Consider the following 18079-nt stretch of genomic DNA (forward strand, 5'->3'; position numbering starts at 1 on the left):
ATCTTAAGTGGAGGTAAAAAAAGGATTCCCATCATCTATCTAGTTTCAAAATCCAGTACCGGTGTAGACCAGTGATCCGATTTTTGGTGGGTGAGGAAAGTCGGAGCAGTAAATGAAGATGCACTTAACTACTGTGTTTATCTTGCCACATTTACCGTGCTTCAAAGGCAGAGGTCATATGCCAGGCTCTGTCTTCTGACAAATAGCTACTTATTCTTTTAACATGGAGATTAGTGTTTACTTTTCTTCCACTTACTACAAAGTGAGGGGAGTTTTGAAAGCAAATTATGTGACAATCTCGCTGGCTACAGAGAGTGTTAATGAAAAGGCTGTGGGATGGCATATTCTTGCATCACACAACAAAATGTAAATACCTGTAAATTAAAGTGTATGCATTCGGGAGTTAGGAAAACAAAAATGATGCATTTTTTGTAATTCTGAGTGTGCTTGAAACATATTTTAACAAGATCAAAACAAATCAAGATACTTTACTTGGTGAGGCACAAATGTTAAATCTTCACAGAAACCAGATTTCCTCTCATTTTCATTTCTGTGCTATATAGTTTTACCAATAAAACTCTGTGCAAATTTAGTGGTCATTTCAATGGAACGAAGTAGTATGTAAATGACCATGCGCTCCCACACAATGCTTTAGTAACTTTTGAAAATCGCCAGTCTCATGCCCATTAAAGGTAGGTGGGATGTGAAAGTTTATTGTTCTAAAAATTGGGTTGTGTTCTAATCGTTCTAAAATGTTTGGGTAAAACTGCTGTAGACATTTCTACAGTGCCGGGACAACTCTGTTTGAGGTAGCTGTTTGCGCTATACAAGTAACTCTACTATTATTATTTCTTAAATCTCATAGCATGAGGGAAATGGTCAATGTGGAAGAAGGGTTTCTGTTCCTCCAATTATTCTGACCCATTCATTACTGCCTGAACTTTAGGTAGTTGCTTAATCTCCACTGTACATCTATGCTTGAGGCACCTTTGCTGCTGCCCATGACACATGTCCAGTGAGGGGGAAGCAGGTGGGGTGAGCAACAGAGATGTGTGCGGTATCCCATTGCACTTGTCAGTAAGTAAAAATGTGTAGAGCGCACAAATTCCGAGGCATCTTGGCACTAAGAATACCAAGAAAAGGTGTAAGGAATCTGGTGAGAAAGCTTCATTCCTATAAGGGGAATAGCCAGGTCTTAAGAATTTTCCTAAACAGGGTTCTAGTAGATTGTAGCCATTAATGACTAGCAGTTCATTCCAAAGCTTAGCCGCTCGATAGGAAAGGCTTCTACCCCCGCCATCCGACCTTTTGTATTCTGGGGACCTGGACTAGCCCTTTACTGGCCGATCTAAGAGTCCGCCACGGGGAATGCAATTGGAAATGTTTCTGCCGGTCCGATGACCCTCCACCATACAGTGCTTTATGCACCAGGCATAGGGCCTTGAATTTGATGCGCTGCTTGACCAGAAGCCAGTGAAGCTCCCTGATGCTGCTAGAAATATGGTGGTATTAGGGAATGTTGAGCAGCAATCGCGCTGTGGCATTCTGAAGGGATTGAAGTTTTACCCATTGGCGTTTCTCTTTGCCCAGTAAAAGTGCATTGCAGTAGTCCATTTGTGAAAGAATTCGTGCAACTTCAACAGATTTCCTGAGATCCTGGCGAATGAAAGGCAACATTTTGCACAGGGTCCTTAATTAAAAAAAGAAGAAGATGTTGAGAGGTTAATCTGTCTGTGACGGTTGGGCCGGGGAAGGAAGGACTCTACGACCTGATGTTCTCAGATAACCCTTTTATTGACAGGTAAGTTAGCTTGCCCAGTGAGCAGAGGTACAGAAAGTTCGACAAATAGTCCTCCAAGTGTTGTTTCTTCTTGACTTGGGCTTCGGTCTCTAGGGTCCCCGTCTTGGCTCTCCCTCTGGTGCTTCTCGGCTCCGGTTGCAATCAGGGAGTAAAAAGAAATACAAACAGCCGCGTTAATGGCTGACCTGGGGTCAAGGAATGAGAGGGGGGCAGGGGGAGTGAGGGTTCACCAGGTTTCCACCACCTTCTTAGTGTTGGGTCGGTCTTACAGAGTGACGCCGGGGAAAGTGATACTTCCTGTGGCCACCCTCGTACTACCCCATCCCACCCCGTGTACTGAACAACCCTTGAAAACGCCCTCGTACCTTGTTTAGCCACACTTCTCCCCTGGAAGTGTGGCAGGGCGGCTCGTGGGTCCGTGGGCCTCCTGGCTTGTCGAGACTCTCCTCCGGCAACCCTGGCAGTAGTGCGTTGTTCCTTCCGTCTTCTTCGGTGTTGGCGTTCTCCTCGTGGGTCGGCTTCTTCCCTGGAGGTTCCGCGCTGTTAGACACACACGGGGCTTCCTTAAACGCCCCCGGCCCCACTGATAGGTTTGGGTCAGATGACGGGGTCTCTCCTGATTGGCGGGACATCGGGAACGCCAGGGAACTCCCCCCTGACGTCACGGAAGGAAGGGCCAGCAGCGGGGTCAGCGAAGGCAGCGCCGAAGCACTCCAGGAAACGTCAAAGGAATCCTGCGGACGGGGCGGAAATGGACACACGTTAGCAGGTACGCCCCGTCCGTCCGCGACAGGGACCATTTCCTCGTGACACTGTCCTGCAAAGTTTAGTTGAACATCAAACAGGAATCATAAGTTCCTAGCTTTTACCGCGGTGTTAGGGCAGTGACCTGCTTCTACTGGCCACCAAAATTGGTTCCAGAGGGGTGGTCCTTTTCCAAACCCCATGACCTCCGGTTTGTCTGTATTCAATTTGAGGTAGTTCTGATGCATAAACTCCATAATGTGAAATCTCCCAGCGACCGTTTCCATACTCAAAGAAATAGAGATGACAATCTGAGTGTCGTCAGCATGCGATACCAACGAGAAACCGTGATCCTTGGTCAGCTTGGCCAGAAGTGTGACAAAGATGTTGAACAAGGTTGGGGACAGTGCTGAGCCTTTGGGAACTCCACAAGGGAGGGAGAACCTCTCTGATTTAAAATTATCCCAGCACACCAGCATCCCAACACTTGCATTGTTTACAGTGTTCATGGTGCTGCACTTGAGCACCTAAGCACTGAAAATCTAAGACGTGGTTTGTGGGTTGAGTTCTTGTTTTAAAAGGGTAAAGCTATAATACACATTGTGGACTCATATTGTTTAGGGAAGATTTGCCCAGGCCTACTCTACTGCCCCTTGCTCGGTTTTTTGCTGGTACTTCCAGTTCCTAGAAGATCTGAATCCCTGAACACCTGCTGCCATGTAGGAGGATACCATCAGCCCTGGTGATCTGAAAACTGCATATGGTACCCCCGCGGCGGGATGCTTGGCTTTCACCTTGGGGGTGCCCAGTACGGGTTATCTCACAGGGAAAAAACCAGGACGGGTTTCCAAAGCAAGCGCTTAGAGACCGTTGGTGATAATGCGCTATATAAATATAAATTACAATTACAAGATGGTTAGGGTATTGTTTCATTTTGAAATGCTCCCCTATAGGCCTGTGTTTGGATTAACCATAATGATAATGAGGCCTGACAGTAGTCATATGTGGCAGGATATTGGATTAAAGGACTTTAGATACAGCTGACATAACCAAGTGTAGTTTAAGCCTCCATTTTTGGGGTGGCTCGTGGTAATATAGAATCTGACTCTCCTGTAACCTTGGCAAAGGCATTTAGAACCTCGACATTATGCACTATTATATACAACCTTGGTGCTAAAGACCAAGATGACCAGAAGCTATCTTCTCCATCCTTTGAAATTCCCATGGCCTAATCCCAAATATTTAACAACCTAGTTTCGTAATATGACGTGGATGCAACATCTCCCTTAAAGGAACCAGGATGACTGTGTTACTAAATGAATATATCAATGACACAAAACTCATCTTAATACGCTTGAAAATAGTTGGCAGAACTGCAGTTCACCTGTAGTTTGATGGTGGAAAGCGATCAAGAGGAGTATTTATAAGAGTCAGGTAAATAATGATTCTATTTTTCAATCTGGGGCATGCTCCTTTTTGAAGAAAGCTATGAAATAATTTTGCCATCAAGCTTTTTATATGAAGTGCCTAATCCTTTGACAAGTGTTTTGCAATTGTGTTGTTGCACCCTATAAATAAGACAGAACTCTTCCTATGCACACATAGTTAATGAGGACTGGCGCTACTGAGCTTTGTCAGGAGGGAGTTGTGACAGAGATCTTTAATTGCTCTGTGGAGTAGAATCACGGATCCTTATGGCAAAGCTATTTATTAGCTCTTGGGCATTGACCGGATTTGATTAGAGACAATGCAGCAGCATAGCTTCCAAGATTAATTCCAGCAATTCGCTCAGACAGTATTTTACCTCCACTAATTGTCAGCCCAAAAATCTGTTTTTGGCTTGCCTTAGAATAAATAAGGTCTGATTGGTAATGACTAAGTGCCCGATTACGATGTCGTACAGACTGCCACCGACAGGCCATCAATGGCGATCCGCCTGACATACAGGACTGCGGTCTGAATGCTGGATTACAATGCCGGTGATCTGAGCGATGCTGGCAGGGGGAAGGATCGCCACCTCCAGCAGGATCTGAGATCCTATTGGGGTGGCGGTCAGATAGGTAGTCCGGGAAGGGTGGTGGTGCCTGTGCAGGCACTGACGTCCGGATTGTGATGTCCCGTTCCTTCTGCCTTTTCATGGCGGTCCGACCGCTATGAAAAGGCAGAAAACCAGGTTCTTCTCAACCTGTTTTCTGGGCAAATTACGTAATCTCCCTGTGCCTTAAAAAAAAGTAATCGGACTTTGCGCAATCTGGTGCTCATGTAAAGCGGCTCTAATACCCATGGGCCAATTTCAAGCCATATAACAACTGGGGGGAAAGGAGCCCCAGTTGCACTCCCCTTGTGATGACCATTAGGCAGGGTTGGCTTGGGATTAAAAATCGGCCTGGGCACGCAAAAAAAAAGTGGCCCACATTTACATATTGCCTTTCCGCAAAACACTGCTTTGGTGAAATTTTATTAACAAGCATTTGCAATGCAATAGATCTCGCATTTGTGCGACTTTGAGCTATTGGCATTGTAAATGACAATGGCTTTTAGTTTTGTTTTCGTATTCATGTTTTAATAACGAAAACAAAAATAAAAGGCATTGTTATTTGCAATGTCAATAGCTCAAACTCGCATAAATACGAGACCTATTGCATTGCAAATGCTTGTGGTTATGACTGGTCAGCAAAAAGATGGGTAGGGAGCTAAGTCATGGGGTAAAGGTCAGAGTAGCGCTGTGGCTGTTCCCTGATAGACATCCAGGCACCGCTTTTAGGTAAAAACCTACCAGACAGCGCAGCAGTCTGGTAATCTAACTACTTCTTGTGGGCCTTCTGAAAGTTCCCTAGGAAATGCATTTCGGTCATTGATTACTATTGGCTTTATGGTTTGTAACCCACAGTTCCATGCTTTCTATTTGCTGGCTTTATTTGCTTTAGGCTGCCCAGTTTGAGTTCTTACATCCTAAGAGCATACCTTGTTTATGGTGTCATTCTGAGTACTCATTTCCTTTAAACAAGCTTTTAAATCTTATTCTCATCATGCCCCATTTGTTGTGCCGTTCATTAAAAGACTGAGGTCAAATGGCAGGCTCTGCCTTCTGAGCGAGTTTGGTATTTATTTTTCTTTCTCTGACTTCAAAGTGAGAGAATTTATGTGACAATCCTGCCGAGTAGTAATGTGAGAGGAAAGGGTGTAAGATGGTATTTTTTCTAGCACACAGCAAAAAAATTAACTGCGCTAATATTTCAGAATATATCTGAATTGTGAAAGTACAAATGAAGCACTTTTTTTGTAATTCTGAAGTGCAGTGGAAACAAATATATGAATTCCATCAAAACACATCAATACGTTAGATGATGACATTTCCCCACATTATCATTTGTGCACAGTAAAACTGTATGGCTCTTCAAATATAATAGTCACTTCAACTGAAAAGGTGTTGTCTGTAATGGCTATACACTACCTCGCCATACATACTCCACTTTACAGCACTCCACTGTACAACACTCCATTCCACTATATGCCCTTCTGCTCTACAACACTCAACTCTACTACATGCCACTCAAATCTACTCCCCCTACTTAGAAGCACTCTACTTTACGCCACTCCACTCTACACCACTTACTCCTTACTACTCTACCCCCTTCATTCCACTCTACCCCACTCCATTCCACTCTACCCCAGTCTGTCCCACTGCAGTCCAGTCCAACCCAAGCCACTCCAATCTACCCCACTCCACTTCATTTTGCCCCAATCTAATATACCCTACTCCACCGAATCTACCCCACTTAACTTCAATATATTCCACTCTACCCCATTCCACTCTGTCTACCCCAATGCACTTCAGTCTACCCCATTCCACTGCAATCCAAACTAATCTACCCAAGCCCACCTGAATCCACCCCACTCCAGTCTAGCCCACCCAGATTTACCCCATCCCACTCTAATCTACCCCACCCCACTCTACTCCACCCCAATCTATCCCATCCCATTCCAACCCAATGTATCCCAATCTAGAACACTCTAATCTACCCCATTCCACTCGAATATCAATTTAGCCCACTCCAATGTATCCCAGTGCACTCCACTGCAATCCAATATAGCCCACTGTACTCCAATCTAGCCCACACCAATCTACCCCACTCTACCTCAGTCCAATCTACGCTACCCCACTCTAATCTTCCCCACTCAACTCAATCTAACCCAGTCTACCCCACTCCACTCTACCCCTCCACCCCAATCTACCCCAGCTTACACCCCTCCAATCCAATCAACGCCAGTCCAATATACCCCACTCCATTCCAATTTACCCCACTCCACTCCAGTCTCCACTACAATCTATCCCACTCCACTCTGCTCCACTGAAATCTACCTCAGTCTACCGCACTCCAAGCCACCCCACTCCAATCTCCACTCCACTCCAATCTACCCCACTCCACTGTAACCCAATCATTTACACTCCAATCTACCCCACCCTACTCCACCCCATCCCAATCTACCATACTCCACCCCACTCCAATGTACCCCAGCCCTTCCTAATCTACCCCACTCCAATCTACCCCACTCCAATCTACCCCACTCCATTCCAATCTACCCCACTCCACCCTATCACGATCTTCCCCATTCCAATCTATCCCAGTCTACCCCACTCCAATCTATCCCGCTCCAATCTACCGTACTCATTCCTATTTACCCTACATTAACCCACCCAATCTACCCCAAACCACCCTAATATACCCCACTCCACTCTCCACTGTACTCCAATCTATCCAACACCCCACCTTACCAATCTCCACCCTACTCCAATCTATCCAACATCACTCCACCCCAATCTACCATAGTCCACTCCACTCCAGTGTACCCCAGCCCTTCCTAATCTAGCCCACTCCACTCTTCCCCACTCCTATCTACCCCACTCCATTCCAATCCACTCCACTCCTTCCTACCACGATCTTCCCCATTCCAATCTATCCCGCTCCAATCTACCATACTCCATTCCTATCTACCCTACATTAATCCACCCAGTCTACCCCACACCACCCTAATATACCCCACTCCACTCTCCACTGGACTCCAATCTATCCAACACCTGACCGTACCAATCTCCACTCTACTCCAATCTATCCAACACCACTCCACCCCACCCCAATCTACCATACTCTACCCCACTCCAATGTACCCCAGCCCTTCCTAATCTACCCCACTCCAATCTACCCCACTCAACTCTACCCCATTCCAATCGACCCCACTCCACCCTACCACGATCTTCCCCATTCCAATCTATTCCAATCTACTCCACTCCAATCTATCCCGCTCCATTCTACCCTACTCCATTCCTATCTACCCTACATTAATCCACCCAATCTACCCCACACCGCCCTAATATACCCCACTCCACTCTTCACTGTACTCCAATCTATCCAACACCCCACCGTACCAATCTCCACTTTACTCCAATCTATCCAACACCACTCCATGCCAATCTACTCCACTCAAATCAACCACACTCCACTCCACCTTAATCTGCTCCACTCAACCCCAATCTACCCCATTACACTACACCCCGATCTATCCCACTCTACTCCAATCTACCCCAACCTACTCCAATCTACCCCATTCCACTCCAACCTACCCCAATCTCTCCAACTACCCACCACCCCACTCAACCCCAATCTACCCCACTCCAATGTACCAGTCTACCCTACTCCAATCCATAACAATCTACTCCACTACAACCCACTTCAATCTACCCCACTCAACTCTACCCCATTCCAATCTACCACGCTCCACTCAAATTTACCCTAGACCAGTCTACCCTACTCCAGTCTGCCCCAACCCAATCGACATCACTACAATCTAACCCACTTCGCCTCACTCCAAACTACCCCATCCCAATCTACCACACAGCTCCCCACCCCACAGAACGATGCCCCACACCACTCTACCCCACTCCCCCACTACAGTGAACCCCAAACTACCCTACTCCAGTCTACTCACTCTACCCCAATTTTACCCCACTAAATCAATCAGTCAGGATTTGTAATGCACTGCAAATTACCTGCAAGGGTATCCAGGTGTTGTGTTCTCGCTGGACCGAGTCAAAAAGCCAGGTCTTGAGTTCAGCGGTGCAGCGGAAGGTTGTTCCAAGACTTGGCAGCGAGGTAGGAGAAGGACCATCCTCCGCTGTAGCTTTGGCAGATGCATGGAGTGTGGGTCAGGGAGGCAGAGTTTAGGTGTCTAGAATTTTGGTGGAAGTCCACTCGATGATGGATGGATGATAGTCCCTGGTCATAAAGGGCTATGTAGTTGTGTGAATTGGCATCTTTTCTACACTGGGAGCCAGTGGAGGTTCCTATGATGGGGGAGATGTGGGTCTTTTTTGGGGAAGTTTAGGATGGGTCTGGCAGCTGAGTTCTGTTCCGCCTGGAGCTGGGTGGTGATTCCAGTGTAGAGAGCATTGGCAAAGTCCAGCAGACTGTTGACCCCACTCCACTCTACGTCATTCTACCCACACTACCCCTCTCCGTTCTACTCTAATCTACCCCACTCCCCTCTACCCCAATCTTCCGCACTCCAATCTAGCCCAATCTACCCACCCTTCTCCATGGCACTAACTTTTAGTCATGCTAAACAGCAGTCACACTGGTGTACAAGATGGCTAAAACACATGGGCAAAGGCAATAGCTCTCCCATAGTTGAGACCTATTGGTTTTGCCAGTGCTTGTTAGTCTTCTGTTGCATGCCCCAAAGGCTGTATAGACTTTGATACAGTAGCTGTGTGACTGGATCTTGGCAAAAATCTTTTCTTACATCTTAAATGAGGGAGTGGTGATTTTCATTGTCGCTCCGGCTGATCTTACTGCAGACGGCACTCGATTTAGTCAAAAGTTGCACAGACAAGAGACCGATTGCATTTTTACTTGTTTTCATCTATTCAGAAATATAACCCATATGGCCTGAGGTAAATCCTGTACAGCTTTTCGCTTTAGAAACCTTTCCACCCGCTGTTCCCTTACCCCGCCCAGCCAACATAGCCTGGGAAACAGCAATCCTGAGTCGGCAGCCTTAACATATTCTTTAACCCTTACCTCTGCCTCGACTTCAAAGGACAGGAAAGTGGCCTCTGTGGCACCATAACCCGCCATCTTGCCTGAAGACTGAGTGATTGATGTGTAATTGACTGTTAGTAACACGCTGGTTCCTTGCTCCCAGAAGGCCACAGAGGGAGTACTGCAGGCGCATTCCCTTCTAGAGCTCAGACATCCCCCTCCTCTGTGTTCTCTGATTGGGTATATTGACATACGACAAAAGGGAGTGGGGGCGATAGTTGGAGCCACAGTTTTTGTTCTCATTGAAGTGTTAGACAGAATGAGTCCCCAGTGCCTCCTCTCCCAGCCAAGCACATCAATACAGAGCGCGCGGCAGTGCTGGGTTTAAAAGGATCCTCCTCTGAGAGAGGCCTGTCCTTAAGGCGAGATACATTACTGATCTTAAGAACTGCACAGAAAGATGTGTGCTTGTAATCCAGGCATCAGTAGCATCTATTATGGATTTATGCACTTTATAGCATGTTTCTTCCCATGGAGGTTTTCAGTCTGCTTTATAAATCACTCGTAAAAGTGTCTGGAATCTTCAGAAATTGGGGTAGAGGTCAGGAACACAAATCATTGTATGAAAAAATGGTATGACATTGTACGAGGAAGCATACTCTCTCCTGCACCATTCATAAGTTCAGAAAAGTACCCTTTGGCTGGCTCCTTATCTGCTGCCTGCTCAACACCTTTCGTGATCCGCCCCACCTTTCATGATCCGCCCCACCTGTCGTGATTCACCCCCTGGTTCTATGCCGTGCACCGCCTCTAGCTGCAGTAGTGCAGCAGGGGGGCTAGTGGTCATTTGCTGTGCTGACTTGTAAAAAAGCCAGTGCTCGAGCCGTGACTGCAGGGGCCGGTGTGGACTTGGGCACAGCGGGTCCAGGTAAGCTTATAAGGATCGCAGCACTCTTCTATGGTGAGAGGGTGGCCCTGATGAGACTTGTGGCTTGGGCTAGTTGGCAACTGAAAAAACTGAATCTGGATGCCCCGGGGAAAGGCCGATGCTGAAAATCCCTGCTGCCTCCTCGGTAGACCTGGATTTGCTGCTGATTTTCCACATTGTCAAATAATTGTCACATCTCCACATCAGCTTTCTGGCAAAATGTACTGTTTCCTTTTCCCTTCTCATGTTTTGGCCATTCTTAGCCATTGCACAACCATTGTTTAATCAACAAGATGCGGAAATACTCTCTGCATCAAGCAACCCTCGCCCCTGTCCTGTGGCTTTCGTCTGGCCACATTTGAAAGAAGTAGCATATGGCAATAGACGACTAAATGACAACCAAATAACTAAACCATAAAACCAATATTAGCGAAAGGTTAGTAGAGCACCGGGATTTCCTGGCCTAGCCAACTAGTCCTCTACCTTCCATTTTTATTGATCCTAACTTATTCTTTCGCTTATTTCATTTCATACATCTTCCTGCATCCTGATTAAGATTTAAAGCTTTTTAATATGCACTAAGGCACAAGCGATAATTGGAGCATGCTACCAGGGAGGATCTACGTGGAAGATTAAATACAATTAAACAGGCATCTTGAATCCCCAACTTTCAATCAAAAGAATTGGGAAATTGCTAAGGCAGAGCTGATTTAATCAATCAGCTAACAAATGTGCTAGCATCTAAGGCACGTAGAACTCAGTGTTGACTGAAATGTAATATATAGAAAAATATGAGATCCGAATCGACACTTTCGGCCAAAAGAGGACATGACCAGAAAGAGACCAGTGCACCACACCAGCCGAGAGCAGTAGTAAATGCATCAACAGACAGAAGTAATGTCAAAGAGTTGAACCTGGAGAAGGGGGAACGATCGGAAAGTTGAAGTCAAGTGGGTTCCCCAACTGCTTCTGTCATCATGGCTCCACCCCCTCACGACCTTACTGTAAGTTAAGATTTAGAGCAGAGGCTGCATTTGCACACTTTGGCCTCACAATCTAAACCAAAGGTGCCACAATCTAACTAATGCCCATGACTCATTCCAAATGGATGAGGATGATCTGGACATGGTGGAAACTTGTCTTTCTCTTCAAAGAGCCCTCTTCACTACCACTGGCCTCATAAACAGTATCCTGAATTGCCCCCCAGTGTAGGTGCACTGCATGCACATGATGAACAGGACCCCAGTAAACAAAATCACGCAATAATGGACTATCCACCAACTCGACTAATCCGCACCATAATGAGAACAATGTGTAAGAACTCTGGATGTAATAACAGTGGAACTAACTTCGCACAAAACGAAGTTAGAGGTTCAGACTGGTGTCGTGCAAGAAACACTATCCTATATTGTTACCATTGACAAACAAATGAGGTGACGTAAGAGGTGGTAACATAAACATTGAAAAACAATCTGTGTTAAATGGACCCTGCAACTGCTTGCCAATCTTAACCAAACTAGGGAAAGTACAGGAGGTGACATAATCGAAGGGTCTGGTTCACTTAGATTAGCTACAACAAGATAAGCAAATCCGAACAAAAACCCTCCTTACTCTTGAATTTACTCCAGATTGTAACCCAGCGCAATGGAAAGTAACCTCTGGGGCAGTCACTGATAGCACCAACACGGGGATAAGTACTCGAGATGTAGTGGCAGAAAGAACTCCCAAAAAGGCATGTATAGATTTTTTTATTTAAGCGCACAAGACTAATCAAACAAGCATTTGCAATGCAATAGGTCTCGCATTAGGAAAGTGTGAGCTATTGGTATTGTAAATGACCATTTTTTAAAATATGTGTTGGCTTTGAAAATATATAAATTAATAGCATTGTTATTCACATAGCCAATAGCTTTCACTTTCCTAATGCGAGTCCTATTGGCTATGGCAATGCTTGTTGGTAGCAAGCAAGGACAGTGCTGTAGTGGTGCTGAGTGACGATGTGGTTGGGCTGAGTGATGTGGTGGTGTATTAGAGTGATGTGGTGGTGTCCCAGAGTGATGTGGTGGTGTCCCAGAGTGATGTGGTGGTGTCCCCGAGTGATGTGGTGGTGTCCCCGAGTGATGTGGTGGGGTCCCCGAGTGATGTGGTGGGGTCCCCGAGTGGTGTGGTGGTGTCCCCGAGTGATGTGGTGGTGTCCCCGAGTGATGTGGTGGTGTCCCCGAGTGATGTGGTGGTGTCCCAGAGTGATGTGGTGGTGTCCCAGAGTGATGTGGTGGTGTTCCTGAGTGATGTGGTGATGTTCCTGAGTGATGCGGTGGTGTCCCTGAGTGATGTGGTGGTGCGCAATGTGCACGCCGGGGGGGGGGGGGGGAGGGGCAGTCTTTGAAATCTGATGCAGAGGCACAGACAAATAATAGTGTGTTATGTGGCTGGCGATGGTGTGCACACGCATAGATCACATGAACTGTATGCGATCTGCAGCCGTTTTGGTAGACGGTTCTTTTCCGCTTACTATAATCTCGCCGGAGTGATGTGGTGGTGTCCCCGAGTGATGTGGTGGTGTCCCCGAGTGATGTGGTGGTGTCCCCGAGTGATGTGGTGGTGTCCCTGAGTGATGTGGTGGTGTCCCTGAGTGATGTGGTGGTGTTCCCGAGTGATGTGGTGGTGTCCCCGAGTGATGTGGTGATGTCCCCGAGTGATGTGGTGGTATCCCCGAGTGATGTGGTGGTGTCCCCGAGTGATGTGGTGGTGTCCCCGAGTGATGTGGTGGTGTCCCCGAGTGATGTGGTGGTGCCCCTGAGTGATGTGGTGGTGCCCCTGAGTGATGTGGTGGTGTCCCTGAGTGATGTGTTGGTGTCCCTGAGTGATGTGGTGGTGCCCCTAAGTGATGTGGTGGTGTTCCAGAGTGCTGTGGTGAGTGAGGGTGATTCTAGCAAGTCGAGTGTTTTCAAGCTGAGTGTCCCTAGAGAGATGGCAACACAGCAACAGCATTTGAGGAGCAAGTCTACTGTAAACAAGCACGGTAGGCTTTCACTTTCGTCCAGAAACAAGATCTCGGCATTGCTGTGGTAGGGGGGGGGATGGGCGGGGGAGCGGCAACCTTTCAAGTCTGATGCCGAGGCACAGACAAATGGTAGTGCTCGATGTGCACGCTGGTTTGCGGGGGAGCGGCAGCCTTCGAAGTCTGATGCTGAGGCACAGACAAATGGTGGTGTGTTATGTGGCTGGCTCTTTACTCGCGCATAGATCACATGAACACTATGCGTTCCGCAGCCGTTTTGGTAGACTGTTCTTTTCCGCTTACTATAATCTCGCCGGAGCAATGCGCAAGCGCATTGGCTCAGGCGAGACCTAAAAAGGGAGAGCCCTCCAAGAATATCTCATCACATCTCTGTCCACGGCAGGCCATGACGGGAAGTGCCTGGGCAGCTGCCTGAATGTGACATTCCCCTACGGCTGACTGTTCCTGTTAAAGACCCATAGTTGTGTATGACCAATGCAAGACGTGAATTGGCAACACATGGGCCTGAAAACAGAAGGAGGTGTAGGTAATGGCTTATGGAGACTTAAACATCAAATCTCACCTGATGATGACAGGACAAAAGTTATGCAATGAGGAATTTGTACGGGGTATCCCTACTCCAGTGATAAAGGAGGTTTAGGAAAACAAAGCCAGGCAAAAACGTTAGTAGCCTGCTGGCTTCTAGTGATCTACATTCACTCAATGACCATACCCACTCCACCATACGTACAAACAAAAACTTCAGGTCTGGTAAACATGCGAGTTCGATCAACTATATATTATTGCATCTAGAGTCCTGGCACCTTGTTATTGATCAATTCGAAAGTCTTCAACTGCCTCTCATACCCATAATCCTAGATTAGCTGTCACTTGCTTTAATTTAATGATTGTAAAAGCTGAAGTAATTGTTTTGGCTCCCAAGCCAAATTAAGAAATGGGCAGTTGCTACGAAAAGTCCAGCTACTTTGATTAGTATACAGTGACACACAAGGTCAATAATCTTGCGTTTCTCTGGCTGAATCTCAAAATGAGCTTTCATGACGAAGCCAAGAAACAGAATTTTTTAATCAAATGGTTAAAATGAAAACATTATTCTTCATATCGCTAGTCATTTCCAAGCAGTTGTGGGTCCCATAATCCATCGACAGTGGGAGCCTCCTGTATCTCGGATGGAAATACTCTACCTGCAAGCGGTTGTATGATGGAACAATGCAGGGAAATACTCTGCATCCCTAAACCACACATTTTTTACCGAACACCTGTGCTTTTACAACGTATGCCTTTTACCGTGCATTGTGTGTGTGTATATATATGTATATATATATGTATGTATATATATATATATATATATATATATATATATATATATATACATATACACACACACACACACACACCCACACCCCAAACTTCCCTTAAATGCTTGGTAAAGGCATATGTTATACAAACATATGCGTTCTAAACACATTTATGGTAAAAATGCATGGTAAAGGTACAATGTGGTAAAAAACACGTTGTTAAAGCTGTTTCCTCCTTCAAACATCTACATCTGTACCAGTCTCAGGAGGAGAGGTCCTGTATCAGCTGCTCAGCCGAAGCAACATAAGCTCCAAGTAGCAGAAGGTTAAACTGTCTCAGTGCAATGAACAAATCCCTTGCCCACAGTATCCCACCAACACCAGAGCCTTGCATCACTAAACTACTGGATAAGTGGTGTTTAAAACTGGCTAGGAACAGGAGTGTTTTAATATACTATGGAACAAATATCCCATGCAATTAATAGTTGAGGAATCACATTTATGTCTCTTCCAAATATCCCTCTCTTTTCTAGAATCCTCAACTGATCAGTATCCATATCTATTGGCTGTTATTATCTGGAGACGATTTCCAAAATTTGTGACCACTATATTCCAGGGCAGAACAGCCTCTTTATGTAAGGGTTGAGCAGTAGACAGCAAGGGGACCACCAGATGTCAGAGATATCTCCATATATCAGAGGTGCCACCAGATGCCTGGAATGACTGTCAGCAGAGAGCACCAGATGCCCTGGATGCTCTCCTGATGCTAGTGATCACGTGTAACATTAGGGTTGGCTACTGGGTGCACGGGAAATCCATACTACATCTGACCTGCTTATGTCACTTATTTACACCAATTGCCAGTGCACCATGACCAGTAGTGAACAGGGACTGTGATCAGATGACAGGGCAGCCTGCCAATGCAAGCCCATGGCATATGTGCTTCCTATCAAATGCCAGCCATATGACAGCGACATCCTACTTACACCAGGCTGGCACTATGATGCCAGAGATTCCAATCAAATTGATTTGGGGAATGATCATTCAGTAACTGAATTATGGTCATGGTTTAGCAAAAAGGATATTGAAGCACAGAAACCATGTGTTAAGGTCTTAAGTATGATTTGAGGTCTGAACTGGTTGGATCACTTCTTAGAGGACCTGTGAATAATGAATTGCGTTTTAAGAATCAACTGAATTAAAAAAAAAATATGTTTGGTAATCAGAGAATGAGCACTGGAGATCAGGGAATAGAAACACTTAGTCTGAGAATGAGACCTGGGAATGGTGGTTCGAAGTGGGACGAAAACAAGTTGAGATCTGACCAGAATTGTTGATGGACTTGTAGTGTCTTAAATGTTTCTCGATTAAAAGTTAGTGTGTGAGAATGACATTATGCAGCCTGGGGAATAAGGATTGACAGGCTGTAGATATATATAGTTTACCACGTTTTTGGAATCCTATTTTGATGTTTGGTAATCATGATATGAAGCCTGTAAATTATTGCTCATGGCCTTAAAATGGTGATCCAATAACTAGGGTGATGATTCATGCCACCAGAATGATTCATTATGATCTTTGCTTCATGATGAATGGTTCAAAGAGTGCCGTACCATAGTTAGGGAATTGAGTTCAGTATCTGGAGATCTTTTTTATAGTCATTAAATTATATATGAAGATTTGGGATATTCTTTGAAGTGCAAACAATGGTTTATGCTATGTGGAATAATTCATCCTTGTCTAGGAATGACTGGCTTGGCAGATCGGGCTGGACTGTTCCTATGAGGAACGGGGTCACGACTGATTTTCGTATGGCTGAGTCTAAAATGAGGTGGCATTGTGAGCAAAAGAACAATAGGTTGGAGTGCTAACCCGACTGATTGCCAGTGGTTAGACTTATTGCAAGCATCTTCCAATCACCTTTTGTGTGTTCATGTACCACCCTAAGTGACCTGGGCATGCCCAGACGTGGGTACCAGGCTCACTGGGTCACTGAATCCGAGCTGTATCCGGCTGATGAGCCCATAGCTAGGTCAAAACTGGCCCTGGTTGGTTGTGTTCTGGTAGGACCTGGCTGGGCAGTTCGGGCCGGAGTGTTCCCATGAGGAACAGGGTCAAGACTGATGTGCATATGGCTGGGTCCAAACTGAGGTGGCACGGTGAACAAAAGAACGATGGATTGGAGTGCTACTCCGAGGAATTGCCATTGGTTAGACTTATTGCAAGCAGCCTCCCATGACCTTTTGTATGCTTAATGATTCGTGGTCACAGAATTATGGTTTTGATGAGGACATGATAATTTGATGTCATGGAATGATTGTTTGGAGGTCTGCACACAGTGGTTCCTGGTATTTGGCAGCTGCGGTATTGAAATAATGATTTGTCATTTAATTCTAGAGTCCCAGATAAAGCACCCTACATTTGCTGATGAACATTTTACAATTCACTTATACTTATTTTAATACTGTGATATGCCTCATCTATAAATAAAGCTAAAATATAACACAACTCGGATCATTTATCATTTTCCTAAATGATTTGTACTGGATGTGAGTGTGGTTCCAATCTGTCCAGCAAATGCCACTTTCTATTCCGGTGGTGGCAGGAAAAATAACCCAAACCATGATACAGAAGGCGAACAGTTAAGGGCTATATGCATAATTGGAGCCCATGCTATCTGCTTGGCAGGCTGTTGTGCTCCAACCATGCACTGCTCTTTCCAAGGTGACGCTTGGCCGAGATGACTGACCTCAGTTGCTCTGTGGGACTAGCAGTTGTAACCAGCAGGTGGTACTTTAGTACTGCTGTCTGCCAAGTCTGAGCTTTCAGTGTTCTCTTTATGATCTGTGGTGGTTGTGACAACGAAGCACATAGGAGATTCGGGCACAGAGCCCACGGATGGCAGCCCGCCGCCCAATGGAGCCCGCCACAGCGAACCATAGATTGATGAAAAGCAATGTACACTTTTCGCTAGAATAGACGCATGAACACATTAATAATATCTTGCATACTTGAGAGCTGTCTGTTAGTTTATGATTTTGCATCCACAGATGCTCGAGAACAAAATGCATTCGACGACATAATCGATTTCCACGAAGGAGCCATTTTCTCCCTCCCATTGGTGCCCCCCGCCTAGATCACCGCTCTGTCTCCATCTTCAAGATGAAGGGGTCTGATGACAATACATGTTATGGATTTTACTCTCAAGCAGCCCTCTCGTTATCAAAACTACCTGTCAGGCTGTTC

At 45.9% G+C, this 18079-nt stretch overlaps 1 protein-coding gene across 1 annotated transcript in view; it reads left to right on the forward strand.

Moving 5' to 3' along the window:
- ATRNL1 (attractin like 1) overlaps window positions 1-18079 on the forward strand; it is a 2439979-nt gene that overhangs the window by 435081 nt on the left and 1986819 nt on the right. The gene's annotated exons all lie outside the window — the stretch shown is intronic.

This window comes from Lissotriton helveticus, chromosome 5_1, assembly GCF_964261635.1.
Source record: "Lissotriton helveticus chromosome 5_1, aLisHel1.1, whole genome shotgun sequence".
Classification (NCBI taxonomy): Eukaryota; Metazoa; Chordata; class Amphibia; order Caudata; family Salamandridae; genus Lissotriton; species Lissotriton helveticus.